General features: G+C 40.8%; 1 pseudogene; it reads right to left on the reverse strand.

The window, feature by feature from the left end:
* Positions 1-16,008: 16,008 nt before the first annotated feature.
* On the reverse strand, positions 16,009-17,525 carry LOC146611515 (uncharacterized; annotated as a pseudogene).
* Positions 17,526-20,092: the final 2,567 nt, after the last annotated feature.

Raw genomic sequence — 20,092 nt, forward strand, 5'->3', positions numbered from 1 at the left:
CTGGGAGGTGTGATAGAGACAGATTTGGAAAAAAAATGATTCATGGCCAAGTGGTCAACAGACGGAGTGCTGAGGGCCTTGATGTTCCTCTCACATGGTGCTAAACACTGCCTCCCGACCGCCAGACGCCTGGTCACTTTAACTGCCTCCAAGTGAAGCAACACACAGATCAGGATTCAGTTAGTTAAGAAAAATGTTTCACCACTTTGAAGAATTCAGGCTATAGTCCTGCTTTATTTGAATTTTCTCTGTTTGTTATTCTATGTTTTAGTTATAGGTTCTTATTAACACATTGCAATGCACTCTGTTGTAGTGGGTTAGGGTTAGTGGATTTTTTGGGAAAGATAAAAATACCTGAGCATATATAACTGCTGGAACAAAACAGCAACCCCTCCAATTCATTTCAGTTTTATTTATACAGCGCCAAATCACAACAACAGTCGCCTCAATGTGCTTTATATCATACGGTAGATCCTACAATAATACATACAGAGAAAAACCCAACAATCATATGACCCCGTATGAGCAAACACTTTGGTTATCTTTTAATGCGATGACCCGTGGTTACAGATACACCAACAGGATTACCTTTCATATTTTACTCTTTAGCGTAAAAAAAAAATTTTCCAGGAAAAGAATAAATTCTCTTAAAGTACAGTAAAAGCATATTTGTATTTCATAATTTCCCACCTCTGCTAAATGTATGTCTGTGTAGTTGTACGGCTCACATAAATCTCTCTACAGAGGCACAGTGAGAGCAGTCAGGACCATGGCTACATTTAGGTTACAGCCTTGATTTAAGATGAGCCCAAATGTTCTAAATGAATGTTAGTTGATGTAATGTCCTCCACAGTGATGAAATATGAATATGTTTAGAGACTTGGAGCAGCTCTTAGCTCATTAATGTAAACACGCTGCTAAGCACAGGTTCTGTAGAACTGCACCAGTGACTCCCACATTCCACTGGGACACAGACCAACATTTCTGGTTGTTTCATAACTCTTTATCTTTCACTGTCTCTCTTTCTCTTTGTCTGTCTGGGTCTCTTGCCCACAGTTTCCCCCTCAGGCTTTACTTTCCCTCAGGCTTTATGTCCTTCATCATCACTTTTGCCCCTTTCCCTTTCTTTCCTGTGAGATTCTCACCCTCTCTGTAAGCTTTTCTCTCTGTCGCCATCATCTCTTTTTTTATGCTTCAACATCTGCCAACACTTTTTGAGCTCCACATGAGTGATCCCTCAGAAGTTTAATCTGTGACACTAAATAATAACCACCATATGCCATTTACAACCATCTAACTTTCATCTAGAGTGATTTAAAGGTAACAACGGAAAGGTTTTCATTGTGTTGCACGCCTCATGAACATAATGTGCTGTATTGAGAATTTCGTGTAGTGTTACTGGATAGAATGAGCTCAAGTATTAGAGCTGGTCATCTAATAATAATAATGCAGAGAATGGGCCACAGGCAGCTTCTGTTTCCAGAGTAGCCATTTCAGTTCCAGTTAGAATAGACAAACTGATCTTTATGTTATCAGTTTTATTTATATAGAGCCAAATCACAACAACAGTTGCCTCAAGGAACTTTATATTGTCAGGTAAAGATCATAAGGATCATACAGACAAAGTCCAACAATAAGATGAGCAAGAACTTAAGGGAAGGCCTAAGGGAAGCATGTATAGTGTAAACAGAATTGGTCCTAGCACTGAACCCTGTGGAACTCCATAATTAACCTCAGTGTGTGAAGAGGACTCTCCATTTACATGCACAAACTGGAGTCTATTAGATAGATATGATGCAAACCACTGCAGTGCAGTACCTGTAATACCTACAGCATGTTCTAATCGCTCTAATAGGATATTATGGTCGACAGTATCGAACGCTGCACTGAGGTCTAGCAGGACAAGCACAGAGATGAGTCCACTGTCAGAGGCCATAAGAAGAGCATTTGTAACCTTCACTAAAGCTGTTTCTGTGCTGTGATGGGCTCTGAAACCTGACTGAAACTCTTCCAATAAACCTCTGCAGATGATCTGTTAGCTGTTTGACAGCTACTCTTTCAAGGATGTTTGATATGAAAGGAAGGTTGGCTCAACTCTTTTTGTCTGAACTTTATGTCTTTCTCTGAATTTAAATAACATTTTTATTTAGCTTTTGTTGTACTGTTCTTCACATATGTTTTTGTGTTTTTGCCTAATACATGAGCCTACAGGTAAGCTTTTCTTGAGTGGGATGGGATGGATCTTTGTCCTTCGTTTAAAAGGAAGAAGGAAGAAAGGATACCACATTTTTTTCCCATTATATCAAGTTTTTTTATAAATTGATTTTATTTTTGGCGTTTAATACTAGAAACACCAAATAGTCCATGTCATTTTGACCAAATAGAAATTAACACAAAGCCACAGCCTAGATAAAACAATGACTGCACACATGTTGACATGAAGCCTGCTATAGCATAACTAAGAGCTGGCTAGATGTGTTTAAGAATAATAATAAATGTGATATAAAAATAAGAAATAAATATACTGTAGTTAAATATACTGTAGTTAAATGTAGGTTGGTCTCTGTCTGTTCGGAGCAGGAACCAAAGCTGAACTTAGCTGGGTCTAGAAGAATTCATATGGATAAGAGAACAATGTTTATTGTTGCTGGATTTAAGATGTTTGTGATTTCTTTTTTTTTTTTTTTAGCAAAAATAACGAGAGGACAAAATGAGAACCCTCTCAAGCTCTGCGCTGCAGTAGCTGCAGTAGCTGCAGTAGCTGCAGTAGCTGTGTTTAATGCCGTACACTGAAAGATATGTTTACACTACACTACAAATTGCTTTTTTTAATTAAACATTTTACACATTTGGACGTCTTAAATGTAAAAAAAAAAAAAAAATGTCAGCTACTGACCAAACACTGGTGCATAGTTGAATGTACATTTAACTCCTTAAAGAACAGTCACAGGGTTGAAGGTAACTAACACATTACTAGCAACAATTAATATTAATAAATAATTAATAACATAGGAATACAGAAATTCCTGTGTGCTGTTCACAGCTATTACAAATTCTCTATTAATTCTCTAAATATGTTCTAAGGATAATGTCTGTACCCACGTGGAATAAAGTTTAGTTCATTTGAAGAATCAATAATCTGTTTATAAATATGTTATTAATGAAGGAGTTAAGCCACATATATATTTCATGGCAGAGGAAGGGAGCGTCCCCCTCAGGCCACGAGGCTTTACTCCATATCATTCATTTATAATTAATCTGCACCATGCGGGACCTGCTGGATGAAAATCCTGCAACAGACCAGATCTGTGCTCTTCCCATTCTCTTGCAAACATGGGAGGTCCTTTTTCATTGCTGCTACTGAAAAAAGGAGGAGGAGGAGGAAATGATACTGAACGGATATTTGTGCATCTATTAATCTGTTTCTATCTCAGCTGCTTACGCTTTCCTCCATGCTGGCTTATAATATATATGTGAAGCATGGAAGTGACCCTGGTGTAGAAGCACATTTTCATTTTTATTTTCTGAATGTATCAGTCTATTAGTAACTTAAGTTATTTCACCAAATTAAAAGGAAATATTGAACAGTAATAATTTGTTGGAGGTTCACATCCACGTCATAACAATTGTCAGTTAACAAGGGCCTGTTAAAATAGTATATTATTTCATGCTATATAGTACATGGTGCGATACTAGTAAGTGTATTTTTCCGATGCGACATAGTATTTTATTCTATTTTTATATAGTATGTTATTCTATTGTTTCTTTTATTTTTGCTGTGACTTTGAACTGTCCACTCTCTGCTGTGACCCAACAAATTTCCCACCTGTGGGACTAATACAGGTTATCTTATCTTATTCATACTTACAGTTTTTATTTGTTTTGGGGATAAATAAAAAACAAGGAGGGGAGGGCAGACGTGATATTTTTTAAGAACAATGTTTGTGCGTTTCAAACACAGAATATGTAGACGTGAGCATAATTTGATCTAATAAAATCTGTCAGTAGTTTGATTTATTTCAAAATAAAAACATGAACATTGTATTTTAGTGTCAAACATGTTCTTCTATCTAATAATAATACACATGAAGCAAACAGTTCATCAGCTGGTTCAGAGAAAGAGACAAAGTAACACAGTTTAGCAGCTCCCAGATTTAGTGTGTTGGCCGTGTCCACTGTATTATCTCTCTCCAGTAAGCCGTCTCCTGCACCAATAATCTACTGCTGTTCCAGGAGCAGCAATGTTAAATTCTGATGTGCTGATATTTGGTTGGTTCTTAGAAACTCCGAGCACAGAGTTAACACACGTGTACAGAGAATTGATGCAGCCTTCTTTTGTCCCTAGTTAATCAGAGGTGAAGTGATGCTGCCAATGCAAAGAAAGAAAGAAAAACAATAGATTTACTGCAGATGTGAGACAGTGGTATCAGTGCAGCATCTCTTCAGCAGCACCAGGGCAGCCAGACAGGCGGAGAGAAAAGGCCCAACACTGCATGATGGCTGCAGGCAAGAAAAAAGACACTGCTGACAAACGCATTAATTACTTTATCATCTCAATTTCCCATTAACCTTACATGCCACCTTCCAGGTAAGCCAGCTGGAGGAGGATGAGCGGTGCAAGGCTCTGGTGCCAGTGACTCCTCATCAACCAGGGAAAAACTCTGAGGTGAGCAAAGATGAAGAAATCAGGAGACAATGGTTTTGCCTGCTTCTCACAAAAGCAAAGCAAAGACAAAAATGACCAGATAACATTGTGATTAGCATTCATTTGGCAGTTTTTACCCAGTTATGATTACCAAACATACGTCTAATTTAATTAATGCAACTCAATTCCTTCATTTGCATTTTCAGTTCTTTCTTAATATTGGCGCGTCAGGCTTTTTCCTTTTTTGTCTTTGCCTCCGTTTGGTTGACCAGTGTCTCTCGCTTATCTTTTATGTCTGACTGACTGGAAAAGAAAGATAAAAATGCAACTAAGAGAAGTGTGATTAGGGCATTAGTGGGTGACCCAGAAGAATGAGGGATATTTCTCATTAGTCTTCATTAAAGGCGGGAGCTCGGGGTAACTCCCCGCGGTGCTACAGAGACTTGTTACCTCACCATTCCTTCCTTTGGTTTTTTGTTTGTTCTCTTGTTGGCATAGCCAAAGCAGAGAGAAAATAATAATAATAATAATTAAAATATAAAAAGTCCAAAATTTACAAGATTATATTTCTTATAAGTAAAGTGATACAAACATGCAATAAGGTGAATAATTTGGGATTTGGGGAGGAAGACAAAAAACTTTCAACCTTTGTGGAATGGTGTAAGTCTTGGGTGCATCTTTTACACAACAGTAGTCAATGTTAAGTGATCCAGTAGAGAAGTATGATGGTATAAAAAGGCGTGTGAAGTTTGCCTGGCTGTTTAACAGCAGTGTTTTAAACAAAACATGTAGAAGAAACGTTACAGATGGCCTAAAACTTCACCTCTATAAGACCTAAAACGTAAAAAGACAGCATTTTCTAAAAAGTAATTAACAAACCACTGGCAGAAAACAACGTGAGAGCGATATATTTTAAGTTTATGTGGCCCCCAAATTCATCTTGAAAAGGTCAACTCAGCAAAAACATATTTCTCTCTTCTTTGTAGCACAACACATTGCAGTGACACCCACTTTTAGCTGAGACAGCACACAACTCATACTTGCAATATTTGGCTCCCCACTATCCATCATAGCAGTGTCGAAATATAATATCCACAACTGCAAATTAGCATGAAGACAAGCTCCCTGACAGGCTTTGGCACAGGTATTCCTCTCTGTAATTTGAGAGGGAAATACAAGCAGAAAGCAGCTCTGGATTCATTTAGACATTCAAGAGTTCATATAAAGTGTAGTCTCATTCCAAACTTTGGTCCAATGCATTGTTGTAGATTACATTAGGGTCTGTTTTTCTTTTGCGTTAAGCAGTCTGCCAGAATGGACGAGGAAGCAGAAGATGAAAGGTTAACACGAGCATATGGATCTACTACGAAAACCCTCAACACACACACAGACACGCATCTGCACAGGCACCCCCTCATTAAAACTTTGGAAAATCTGGGAGGAAAGTGTTAATCAGATGTTTAATTACCACCCCCGACCATCTGAATTTATTGAAGCACTTGAGTGTTGCCGTTTTTCATTTTTGAAGGCAGGAGGGCTTTCAGGCCTTTTCCACCACTCGCTGAAATGTTAATTATGACCCTGGCAGAAGAATTGAAGTCTGGGGTAGAATAGAGGGGCAAATACAAAGCAGCTGTGGCTGTGCTGACACTGGTACTGGAGCTATAGGGCCAGACGCAAAGAACTTGGATTCAGCATAAGAAGGAGACAACATTTGGGCTAAACTCTGAGCTCAGGCTGAGATCTGGGTTAGAGTGTTGGGGCTAAAATGAATCTGGTGACTAGACTGAGAGGCTGAGACTAACAATGATTACTGATTATGTCACTGATCACAGAACTGAGCTGTAGCCAAAGCTTAACTAAGTATGGTGCTGTGATTTAGCTTAATGTAGCTCTGTGGTTAAGACTGGGACTGGATGAGAGACTACATTTGGGGTTAGATAAAGGAGAAAAGAAACAAAATTGAGACTTGGTATAAAACAGACACTTTACCTGAAGTTTTGGAGGAAGGAGGTGGGTGGAGCAAAATGTGGAATAGGCAACAGGTTCAGAGTAAGATGCAGACTGGACTTCACTGTGGGAGCCACTTGGACTAGGACTGAACTTGAATTTGGAAAAGATTTGCACTGGTACACTGGAACCAGGTCACCAGTCTATAAGAAGACTTTTCAGTCAGTTAAAAGTCTGCTTCACAGCCTAATCCAAACCCAAGTTGTTTCTGTTGGATGAATCCAAACAGTGGGTGAGAAGTTTAAAACAATGAGTAAAACTGAAAAAGACTTTACGCTTTGATAGAGGGCCACTTATCTAATTCAGAAATTGCTGAAGACAGAGCATGGAGGTGTGCCAAAGGTCGTATCAGTACATGCAGTATTTCATGTCTCTGGATGAGAGCATGCTGGGCATTTACACAATGTACAATAACTGATCAAACACAAATTTCCTTACTTGTTGTGTAAAGTTTATTTAAATGCAGTTCTTCTAAGATTTCTATTTGGTGTGGATGTGGATGAAAATGCAGTTGAAAGGGGTACAGCTGACCCCCCTCCTGACACTAAACAGGTCTGGGTGGCTGTTAAGAGGCTAAAATATGTTACTTAACTGAGACTCCAAAACAGGTTCCTGTTCCCTGAGGAGGATCCTCGGATGGTAGTTTGTGAATGGAGCTGCATGGAGCTGGACTGAAGACACTTTCCTCCCCACAAGGAGGCAGAAGGCTAGAGAGCCTGTAATAGAGAGAGGGAGCACATTGATTCAGCCTCGCATTGAAAAATAAAACATTCACTCCAGCACGTGCACACCTTCATGCATAATCCACGAGAGGCTGAACATAAATACACATCGCTGTTCTGTGTCATTTCATTTAGGAAGATGATGCAACAAGAAATTCTTCTTTTCTACTGCAACACTGAACAGTTAAAACAGGATTATGATAGTAAAAAGTGTTTCACTCATATACTCTATGAATAGCTTTGTGTGGATGTTGAAAAAAATCCTCTGTTAACAATTTAATTCATGATTTTATGATTCAAATTCAGCAGGTTAATCTCTGACATCTTTGTGAGCATCGCGTTTTAAATAACTAATGTTTGCTCATGTTAACGACGACTCTGGTCACATTACTGTAACCCACTGCAGCTGCATGAACTTAAACACAGCTTCCACCATGTGAGATCTCTTGAGCCACCACCAGAGGGTTCTTGCTCTCACAAAACTCACAAGTGCCTTTCACCTGTAAAGCTCACTGTGAAAGCAATCCTGTACACCACCAGTGGAGGCTCCTGGTTTGCTTTTAGCTAATTCTTTGACTGTAAATTACAATAAAAAAATAAAGTAAATTCTAATAAAGTAAACATGTCATACATATACTTGTGTCTTTCTTCAGATGAAGGTCCTTTTACAGCAGGATTTTCCCTTCAGTGGGACTTGGAAGTATTTCTGGGACTCTCTGATTGACCAAAACAGTGCACAGTGTAATTACCACTGTGTTATTAGACATGTAGTTCAAGCTCAAAGTTGGTCTTGGGCCAAGAGAATATTGAGCACCTTATTTGTTACACAAAAATAACAATGCCCCCGGCCAACCCCGAACTTAAAAAGACATATGAGCTTATTCCCACTTCAGTGATTCCATTTAGATTTTCTCAAGGTATGCATCTGTAACGGCTTTCAACAGAAAGGACAATTCTGTTTTTCTCTTTTCCAAGTTTGCTCTTGCAGACAGAAGATGAGGAGGGTGAAAACAAGCAGCAGCAATTTGTCCTTTCTTTGTCTTGACCAACTTTGCTCTTCCTGCTTGCTTCCCTCTGTTTGCCCCCCCTCCCTTTTTTTTTTTTTTCTTTTTTTGATGTGTTTGCCTTCACGGCTTCTGAGCACTCTCTAATTCCATCTGGCCGCAACAGAGAAGGCGACGCGGTGAGAAAAAGCATTTCCATATGTGCAAATTAGGGACCCCCACACCCCTCCCCACCCAATCTCCATACGTGTGCACACGCACGCTCACACACACATGCACAGATGCATGCATGCAAGCTGTACCTTGCCTCATACGTACTGACTGCCAAAGCTGTTAATAAGTTGTCACCACTATTATGTCTACATCAACAACTATGACCTGGGGGGAAACAATCACAATTAATAATAGAATGGCAAGCACAATACACATTATTATTATTATTATTATTATTATTATTATTATTATTATTATTATTACTATTATTATTATTATTATTATTATCTTCCAAATTGCAAGTGCTGATTATGACAATTATCTTAGATTGAAAGTACTCCACCTGCAGCTTTATTATCTGCACTCTGCTGCCATTCTTCAATTCCTTTGGTGAATTACAACTTCCCCACTCACAGCACGCCTCTGCAAAACAAATGTTAGCAGTTCATTTGGTTTCAAGGAAAAGGAAGAATGAGCAGAGAGACACACAGTGACAATTAAAGCTATCCATCCTGGCCTTTGGGAATCACACACACACACACACACACACACACACGCACAAACACACACACACACACACACTCTCTCTCTCTCTGTAGGGCTTCTGTTTCTATTTTTGCCCATTTGAAGACTTGACAGACTCTGCAGGTTCAGAGTTTTTATCTGAAATATCTGAGATAAAGAAAATGTTAAAAGCTGAAAATTAATGCATTCGTCAGTTTGTTTTTTTTTCTTCTTATCTTGCTTGTCTGTTGTCTGTCAGTCCTCCATCCCCCACTGCACAAGGAAACACAGAATGCTTAATAAAGATGCATGTACAGTACTGCTTTGTCTTTCTCTCTTGCCCATGCCTCGGTGCCATTCATGGCACGAACTACTCTATTTTGTCTTGGTAAACTGGGATCATTCAATCAATGCCTGTTTGTAAGCAGATACAGGACAGCTAAGTAGATTGTGACATATTGAGAGATTCCACCTTGTGTGCGAACAGTCAATACAACTATTCTTTGTTGTGGCTAAAGCTAAGCATAACAACTCCAGGTGACATTGGGTTGTCATATTTGTGTAGGATATAACTGTGTGCGTGTGTGTGATGATTTCACCCACCATATATCAATTTTCCTTAAAAATACATTTAGAGTTGATCAACCCCAAAAGTGTTAGTTTGATCAGCAGTATATTTACACTGGTTTGGGCATGTGCGTGAATAATAGAGAAAGAAAAACACTACAGTGGCATCAGGTAAGACCATCTGAATCCAGTGGATGTGGATATATGTCACCATGATATTTATCTTGAAAATCATCTATCTCTGTCAATACCTCAGATAAATAAAATATGTATATACATAATTGTTTACTTCTTTCATTATCATTTATCAAGCTGAATTTTGATTAAAAGATGGAATCCTAATTTTATATTTGATGCTTAAACCTAATTATTAATTTACTCTTTTTTGAATAGAGAATGTCGTTAGCTTCATAGCATAAGTGCCTAAGTCATTGACTTAGTCAAATGACTTAGGCAATTATGCTATGAAGCTAACGATGTAATAATATTTCTGTGAATTCTGTTTACATTATACATGCTACCCTTAGGCAGCATCATTAGAAGACATAGCATAAATTTACACTGCTATGCAGATGACACCCAGCTCTATCTGTCCATGAAGCCAGATAACACACACCAATGAGTTAAACTGCAGGAATGTCTTAAAGACATAAAGACCTGGATGGCCGCTATCTTTCTGCTTCTTAATTCAGATCAAACTGAGGTTATTGTACTCGGTCCTGAAAAGCTTAGAAATATGGTATCTAACCAGATTCTTACTCTGGATGGCATTACCTTGGCCTCCAGTAACACTGTGAGGAACCGTGGAGTCATTTTTGACCAGGACATGTCCTTCAATGCACATATTAAACAAATATGTAAGACTGCGTTCTTCCATTTGCGCAACATCTCTAAAGTTAGAAATATCCTGTCTCAGAGTGACGCTGAAAAACTAGTTCATGCATTTATTACTTCCAGGCTGGACGACTGTAATTCATTATTATCAGGAAGTCCTAAAAACTCCCCGAAAAGCCTTCAGCTAATCCAAAATGCTGCAGCAAGAGTCCTGACAGGGACTAGAAAGAGAGAGCAGATTTCTCCTGTTTTGGCTTCCTGTTAAATCCAGAATTCAAAATCCTGCTCCTCACATACAAGGTCTTAAATAATCAGGCCCCCTCTTGAAGAGCTCATAGTACCTCATCACCCCATTAGACCACTTCGCTCTCTTAGACTGCTGTTTTACTCTGAGGGTGTTTAAAAGTAGAATGGGAGGCAAAGAGACAGACACCCTGTCTACTTTAAAATTAGGCTTTAAACTTTTTTTTTTTGATAAATCATATAGTTAGGACTGGATCTGGTGACCTTGAATTGAATTTCTGGCAAAGGAGATTTACAGAAAACAGTTTGCTTCAATTTTCAATTTGATCCAATATCCGTCTTCACTGATAGATGAATATAGATCTTATTTCAATTACTAATAACTGTTTCACATTTAACTCATGAGGTCAGCTTTCCACATTGTTCATGTAAAGATTTATCAGAAAATGTAAACATATTACTAATGTGCAAGACTTTATGGAGTTTTCTATATGCCCGTCAGCTAGACTTGGCTTTGGTGTTTTGGAAGCATGAGATCATACTGGGACAAAATAACCTTCCATAAATGGGTCCAAAATAAATCCAGTATGGATCCAGATGAGCTGGCCTTATAGTATAAAAACAGAGCACTCACTGTGAAACAGGCTAAACACTGATTGGCTACATCTTAAAACTGACGTCACATTTTAAATAACTATTGTAGAAAGTAGAATAGTCAGAGTTTATCATTTAGTCCACATCTGCCTCCGATTACCAAACCTGCAGTCCCTCACGCTGTTCCACCTCAGCCTGCAGCGTTTTACCTCCTTAGTCTCAGATCTGAACCCGTTTGGCTGTTGTGCTCTGGATTTCACCCTTTATTTGCTCGGATTAGTTCTTCCTGGCTGCTCAGACTAGCAAGGAACCCATTTTCCACGCGTTCGGTCACACACTTCATGCCACTCTGTCCCGACTCAAAATCCCATTTGAGTGGAGTCAGAGTGGCAGTAATTGCTCATGTTTTATCTAACTACAGTTCCCTACATATTTATTTATCAATCGTATCTAGCTAGCTCTGGCTCACGTTACAGTAAACAACAATGAGTGTAAACAATCGTTGCTAGGCAACCTGGCTGCCTGCATTAGTGGTTTTATATTAATGTATATGGTAAATGTATAGCAGTTTTAGGTAAAGGTGGTAATATTTTTTTCCATTTGATCCTACACACCTACACACCATAAGTCGTGAGATATGAGATGATGGGGTTTTAATTTAACAGACTGGGAGGATTTTTAAAATGACAAGAAGTCAAAATGACCCCTTGGTGGTTCCACATGTCCCAATAACTGACACAAATGTTTGCCCCACGACGATCCACTTGACCTCTTCATGTTCGAGGCGAGCGGAGCCTTGAAGGCACAGCAGACAGTGATACAGGCGATCAAATGCAAACAGTGTTAAAGACAACATGAAGGGTTTTATACGAGTAATATGTTTTTGCTCATCAATATGGATATGTATCAGAGTGTGTGTGTGTGTGTGTGTGTTAGAAACAGCTGACAGTAAAGATTAAAAGTGCTTTGAGGGGCCAAGGGAAAATCTTGGGCCCCCGTGACCTCTCCTGCAGCTTGGGCCTTTCTGCGTCTACGGGCTGGGGCCCAGCTGTTGCTGTACTGGGTGTCTGCCAGCTAGAGGACAGATCTGTCCCCAGCCTTATGCACACACACACACACATGCACAGGCAGAGAAATAAGAAGGCTCAAACAATGTGGAAAAAAGACACTCACACTAACATGTGCAGCCATGTGTTTTTCTCACACACAAAGATCATTTGCAGTGATCTGTTTGTTTGTTTGTTTCATGGGGGCATATCATCTCTGAGCCTGACAGAGGGCAGTTGTGGTCTGAGGAAAATCCTCTCGATGCATCTCTCTGAAGGAGAAAAATCAAATCAAATAAAATTCATTGTTTCCCCAACAACAAACCCAGGAGCCATACTCAACAATCACTCACTCCAGTGGCTCACACAATTGCCAAAGTGATAATATCCACAGAAAAAAAAACTGGGGATGACAACATAAAATAGTTCCTTGTAATGTGAGACAAACGAGATGGGAATAATTCAGATGATTCTCACTCTGCAAACATGGCCCACTTAAATGCATTGTAACATTTCCTGTGTTTCTTACCAGGTTCCTTTTTTCCCACAATAATAACTTCAATTAGGAAGTGTCCACCAAAGCAGGGCTGAGAAAGAAATCCAATATCCAAAGCTGCAGTACCCCCAATATCTGTTATTTTATGGGACAAACAGTGGAAATGTCAGACGATGTCCCTTCCCTTGAACTATGCAAGACTATGAACTGAACTCAGATAGTTAGACGTGTGGTCTACCAGGTATGTTTTGTCTCATGCTTGTTAGACATCTGCTGTTTCACACTACTATGTACTGGTAAACAGTACTATTAGTGATGCGAGGCAGACACACAAAAGAGCAAAAGAAAAAAAACCTCTCATCTTCAGCTGACTGGGATACTTCCTCACTGCTTCATGTCTGAAGATGCTTGTCTTTTATTGTCTCATTCCTTATTTAAATGGAGCCCCTCACACATGCAAGCACCATGTGTCATTTAAAGACAGATGATAAAAATAAATAAAAGGAGAGCGGGAGTAAAGCAGCGGATGGGGGTGGGGGCACTACCACTGTCTCTTTGTCTCTTTCTAACATGGACATCAGTTTGAATCTTTAAGATAAAAATGAATGCAACTATTTCCAATTTAATTAAAGAATGAAAATCTTTTTTACTCAGTGATGTCATGTTAGGGTCGTTGACTGTGGGTGACTCCACAGAATAGCTACCAGGACTGACACCTATTTAAATTTTTCCGTAGGTGTTTCGAGTAAGATCTGTTTTTTACTCAAAGCTCACGATGAGCTTCTCCCTATGAAGTATGTTCTAAGAGTTACAGCCCTTAGATGGCCAAGCAATATTGCCAAATATAAATTACTTATGCTTTGTAGCAATTTTGCACTTTTTGAATGATTCTAAAAACACCTATATCTATGCCTATATCTATATACAGTATCTTTATCTAGATATAGAGTTAGCAGCTGGACAGTGTAGCTGCAAGGTTCCTCATGCTTGGCTCCCCATACTACACAATCTTGCCTCAGAACATGAGTGCAAGTTAGTATGGATGAGTAACAGCAGGTACTCATCCACACTGGGTAACACCTGCACATGACGAATCCCCACAAGGGTACAAAACCATAGCCCTGTGAGAGACTGGCGCCTACCCAGGGTGTGCCCTGCCTATTGCCCTATACCCACATAGCAAGGAGGTCTGGCCCGGATCTGTTATCAAGCCAGCACTGCTGGCAGACGTCTGGGATGATAAGACATATGTCATCCAGATATGGGCCAGGCCTGGCACAAATGGCACTGTCTATGTGATGGCATGCCATGTCTGGCCTGATTGTGGTTTGGTGTCTGTGACCCAGGACCATAGAAAACAGGTCTGGCCTGGATCTGGCATCAAGCTTGCACTGCTGACTGACCGGTGTCATGTCAACCAGATGTGGGCCATGTCTGGCAATGATGGCACTATTTATGTTGCTATTTTCCTATTTTAGTTAGAAGACCCAAATGCCATGTTGCAATACTATACTGCTATGATAGCCAACGTTTCAAATGCAGGTTTGACAGGTTTGTGACTGTACACTATATCCAAAACTGTAGCTCAGGAGGTACCTACTGATCGGAAGGTTAGTGGTTCGATCCCTGGCTCCTCTAGTCTGCATGTCAAGAGTGTGAATGTGTATGAATGTAGTTAGGAAGCACTCAGTTTAGGGAAAGTGTGTGATTGGCTGAATGTGGCATGTTGTATAGAGCACGGGAGACTAGAAAAGCACTATATGAGAGTCAGGCCATTCACTGTCTGAACGGAGTTTCGTCATATTACTTTTTCACTGTTTTGCATGTTCTGGCCCTGATTAAGGTACACATTAGGCTGATATCTATGGCCAGAGCTGAAACTGTTCTGCGCCAGCAGTGTGTCTACAACTGGCCCGTGGCTGCACACAACTTACACATGCCCCACATACCGCAAAGAATGACGGCCCTTTGGTGGCCCACATCAGGTTTGCCAAAGGTAATCCACACATGGGCCATCACAGGACCACCAGTGTGTCTGCAACTGGCCTTGTGCTGGCCCATGCGTGGGCCACATGGATGGATGGATGGATTTTACAGCAGCATCGAACTACCAGTCAATATACTGCCTCTCCACAACCTGAAGGCTCCACATTAGCATTGTAGTAACCAATACTTAACCCCAAACAGTTCATTCTGTTCATCTGGACGTTGTCAGTGTGAGAAACATTTCGTCATCCAGGTGACTTCTTCAGTCTCAGCTGACTGCAGGTTTCCCCAACCTTATAAACAGGACATTTGCATAATGACTGAGACTAGCCCACCGAATGAACAAATGGGCTGGGAGGTCAGATGCTTGATCATTAATATGCAAATTTTTCTGACCATTGATCCACAACCACTAACCAAAGACCACTGATCATTGATCAAAGACCATTGATCATTGGCCAATGAGTACCATTCACAGAGAGTTGGGGAATGGCTGCAATCACAGCATTGTAAGATGGTGACAGATGTACCCTTAGGCCCCGTCCTCGATTCAGAGATGGTCTTTCCCTTTTCATGTAAATGGCCTCCTTGACTCTTCTGTGTTGTGCCATCCTCTTAGCCAGAGGTTGTTTGGTTTCCCCGATGTATAAATCATGGCAGTCCTCCTGGCACTTAACAGCGTACACTATGTTACTCTGTTTGTGTTGAGAGACCAGATCCTTGGTGTGAACCAAGATCATTGAATGAACAAAATAAAACAGACTTCGGAGTCCTGGCCTGACGGGTTAGCTCTTCTGTGTTGTGCCATCCACATAGTCAATACATTATCATCCTTCTGGCAGACAAGGGTAGGTACACAGTTTTGCTAAACCAGAAAGTCCATGTTGAGAAAATGTTGTCACTGTTCAGTGACAAAAATACTTATGAGCCCCTGAAATGAGACCCAAGAAGTGTCTGTGAAGGTTCTCAGTCATCCAGGTCATCGTAGTCTAAGGAGCTTGGAAAGAAAAGCCTCTGGACTTCTTTAAGTTGCTTGAAGACTTTTCACCTCTCATCCGAAAACCTTTAGTTCTAGGGTCAAATGGTGGAGAGTCCCTGATTTAAACCCTAGGGGAGTATCCCCCCAAGAGGGACAATGGACACCCTAATGATCCTCTACCTTATCACACGAGACAAGGTGTGAAAACGGGTGTAGGTCACAATCAGCCAAGGTTTCGGGTGAGCTCATTGTGAAACCTGGTACCACCCTATCATGTGATTTCCTGAGGTCAGATAGCCTACAATGTGAGTGGACGTTAAGGCGTCTGGGAAGGATCTCAAAACTGGATTATAGATGGCAGACAGCCGTAAGCCCCGCCTCTGTTCAAAGATGGTCGCTCACAGTGGACATAAATGGCCTCTTCTACTCCTCTTTCAAACCATCTGTCTTCTCTGTCCAAAATGTGAACATTGGCATCCTTGAAAGAGTGACCTTTGACCCTTAGATGCAGATGGACTGCCGAGTCTTGTCCCGTGGAGGTGGCTCTTCTATGTTGTGCCATGTGTTTATGAAGTGGCGGTTTGGTCTCTCTAATGTAGAGGTCTGAGCATTCCTCACTACACTGTACAGCATACACCACATTGCTAAGTTTGTGTTCAGGAGTTTTGTCTTTGGGATGAACCAGTTTCTGTCTGAGTTTGTGACTGGATCTAAAGTACATTGGGATGTCGTGCTTGGAGAAAACTCTCCTGAGTTTTTCTCAGAAACCGGCAACATAGGGAATGGTAATGTTGCTGCGTCTGTCTTTCTGATCCTCCCTAACTGGTGTCTGATCTTCTTTTCTGTGCCTCTTTGCTGACTTGATGAAAGCCCAATTAGGATAACCGCATGTTTTAATTGTGTGTTCCTTCTTTTTCCTTTCTGGCTTAGAGGGAACATTTTCTGCCGGTGTTGTAAGGTCCTGATTACTACAAGTTTGTGTTCTAGAGGGTGGTGGGAGTCAAAAAGGAGGTACTGGTCTGTGTGTGTGGGTTTCCAGTAAACTTCTCTTCAATGCGCATGGCACAGTCCAGGAATGACAAAAGACCCAAGAGCCTTTCTTTCCCCTTCCTTTATGTAGAGGTTGGCTACAATAGGCCTTTAACCCACCAGCGGGACTGATATTTATTTCTTTGTGCAAGGAGGAAAAGGATGAGCACTGCTAGAGCCCTAAAAAGACTGTAAGCAGGCCACTAGTGTGAATGTCTCTGAGCAAACAATCAGAAGCAGATTTCATGAGGGTGGCCTGAGTGTCCTAAAGTGGGCCCTGTCCCCACTGCCTGGCACCGTGGAGCCATTGAGCAACTCTGTGCTTTTCAGAGATGACAGCACATTCAGTACATTAAGTAGTAATGAAGTCAGCTTGAAGGTAATGCCCAGCATCTTTGCTTTTCCTAGGATGCTCTTCGTGACAGAGATATCAGATGTCCTTCCTGGGATATGCTGTAGCCACTCGCTTAGTTTGTGGGTTACTGCCCTGAGGGACCACTTACCTTCATCTTCCATATCTTCTCTAGCTCCTCTCTCAGCCCTGGGTATTTCTCGAGCTGTTCATGCTCCTTATTCCTGATGTTGCTATCCTTTGGTATACCTACATCTATCACTACAGCTGTCTTCCTGCTTTCTGCTTGCTTGTCCGCCATTACTATGTCCGGTTGGTTAGCCATCACTAGTTTGTTTGTCTGTATCTGGAAGTCCCACAGGATCTTAGCTTGGTCATTCTCAACTACCCTGGCAGGCGTATCCCATTTTGACCTTGGTACTTCGAAGGCATACCCGACACAGATCTTTCTGTATACTATGTCAGGCGTGTGGTTATGGCATTCCATGTATGGTCTGGCTTCCCCTTACTGTAGCATTTGTGTTGCACCTCATCCATCTCTAATTGTGATAGCAGTTGCTTCTTCCAGATGTTGAAATACTGAGTTACTAGTTGCTTCAGCGTTACTCCAGACATTGGGTGTTCAGTAATCCAGAGATTCCACATCTGTTTCATATAATGTCCCTTTCTCCTGGATTACATGCGTAATGGCATTTCAACAGTTACCTATTCTCATCCCTTGTCCACTTATGCCTTCTTGTTCCAGTAGCCCGCTTCTCATCAGTGTGTCCTCGCTCCTCAACACCTGACACAGACGTTATTAACACTAGTACTACCAGGAGAGGTCATTTGAATCCAAATACGGTGCTAAATATTTCTTTATAATGATGTCTAGTTAGCTCTGGCTCATGCAGGCTTCACGTGAAATGCATGTAAACAACTATTTCGCTAGCCAACCTAGCATGTTACAGCAGTGGTTTTCTATCAATTTATAATAATAAAAATCAAGCCTTTTGTCTTTTGACTGCATACAAGGTTTTGAATAATCAGGTCCCAGCTTATCTTATCTTATCAAAGCACTTCTGGATGGATGCAAACTGCATTTCGTTGCCCTGTACCTGTGCATGTGCAATGACAATAAAGTTGAATTCTATTCTATTCTATTCTATCTTAAAGACCTCATAGCACAGTATTACCACAATACAGACTGCTGGCTTACTTCAAAGTACTAATTAAACTTAAAACTACTTAAATTACTACTTAAAGTAAGTAAGTAACGTAATTAAAATCTAAAACAAAACAAAATCAACGAAAAGCGAGTTTAAACAGAGGTTTTAACTGCTTTTTAAAAGACGTAACTGAGTCCACAGATCTCAAACTCAAAGGGAGCGAGTTCCAGAGTCTGGGAGCCGCTGATACAAACGCTCTCTCACCTTCTGTTTTTCACCTTGTATGCTGGACAACCAGCAACCCCTGGTCACAAGACCTGAGGGACCTGCTGGGGTGATAAGAAAGGAGAAGATCACTTAAGTAAGTTGGAGCTACACTGTGCAGGGCCCTATAAGTCATGATTATGATCTTAAAATGGACCCTGAACTTGACAGGGAGCCAATGCAGCTGAATCAGCAGGGGCGTGGCATGGGAGTGTTTGTGATGCTTTGTCAGAAGCCTAGCAGCAGCATTCTGAACACCCTGCAGTCGTTCCAGGGAGGCATTACTTAAGCAAGTAAACAAGGAATTACAATAGTCTAAGCGAGATGAAACAAAAGCATGAATAATCATTTCCAATTTGGAATGTGACACAATGGGACTCAGCTTAGCGATATTTCTTAAATGGTAAAAACAAGAGCGAACCAAAGATGTAACATGTGTCCAGCATCAGAGCTGGGTCAAATGTAACACCAAGGTTCCTAATGGAGGGTTTAATATAAGAAGCAAGAGGGCCTAGATTTTTAACCACGAGGGGAACAAATTTCTCAGGAGCAAAGACAGTGACTTCTGTTTTATCAGCATGTAGTTGAAGGTAATTACCAGCCAGCCGATCTCTAACAGAATCTAAGCAGGACTGCAGGATTTGGAGCTTAGAAACATCAGGTGGCCTAAAAGAGATATATAGCTGAATATAATCTGCATAACAATGACATGAAATATCAGAGAAAGAGCGAGAGAGAAGTTGCAGAAGAGGGAGTAAATACAACAAAAACAATAACGGTCCCAAGACAGAGCCCTGAGGCACCCCATAGGCAAGAGAGCTGACGGAGGATCTGAACTTAGAGGTAGAGAAAGATCGATTTGACAAATAGGATTTAAACCATTCCAATGCGGTACCCTATACATCCACCCAGTGGTTTGATCTATCTAACAAAATAAGATGATCAACAGTGTCAAAAGCAGAGGTCAGATCCAGCAACATCAAAACAGTGCACTCTCCAGCATCATAATTCATCAAAACATCATTAGACACTCTAAGAAGTGCAGTTTCGGTAGAGTGAGCCTTACGAAAGCCAGATTGAAATTTATCAAGAATGTTATGTTCATCTAGAACAACTGTGAGTTGCTTGGCCAGAACCTTTTCTAAAACCTTGGCAATAAAAGGCAATTTTGAGATGCGTCTGTAGCTGGAAAGCAAAGAAGGATTAAGTTTAGGTTTTTTTTAAAAGTGGGTGAATGACAGCACTTTTACAGTAACCAGGGCCCTGACCAGAGAGTAGAGATGCATTAATAAATGGTAAATGGCCTGTATTTGTATAGCGCTTTACTAGTCATCCACCCATTCACACACACATTCACACACTGGTGATGGCAGCTACATTGTAGCCACAGCCACCCTGGGGCGCACTGACAGAGGCGAGGCTGCCGGACACTGGCGCCACCAGGCCCTCTGACCAC

The sequence above is a fragment of the Diplotaxodon limnothrissa genome, linkage group LG19 (assembly GCF_057381915.1).
Source record: "Diplotaxodon limnothrissa isolate DT_005_m linkage group LG19, D_limnothrissa_male_GT1.1, whole genome shotgun sequence".
Lineage (NCBI taxonomy): Eukaryota > Metazoa > Chordata > Actinopteri > Cichliformes > Cichlidae > Diplotaxodon > Diplotaxodon limnothrissa.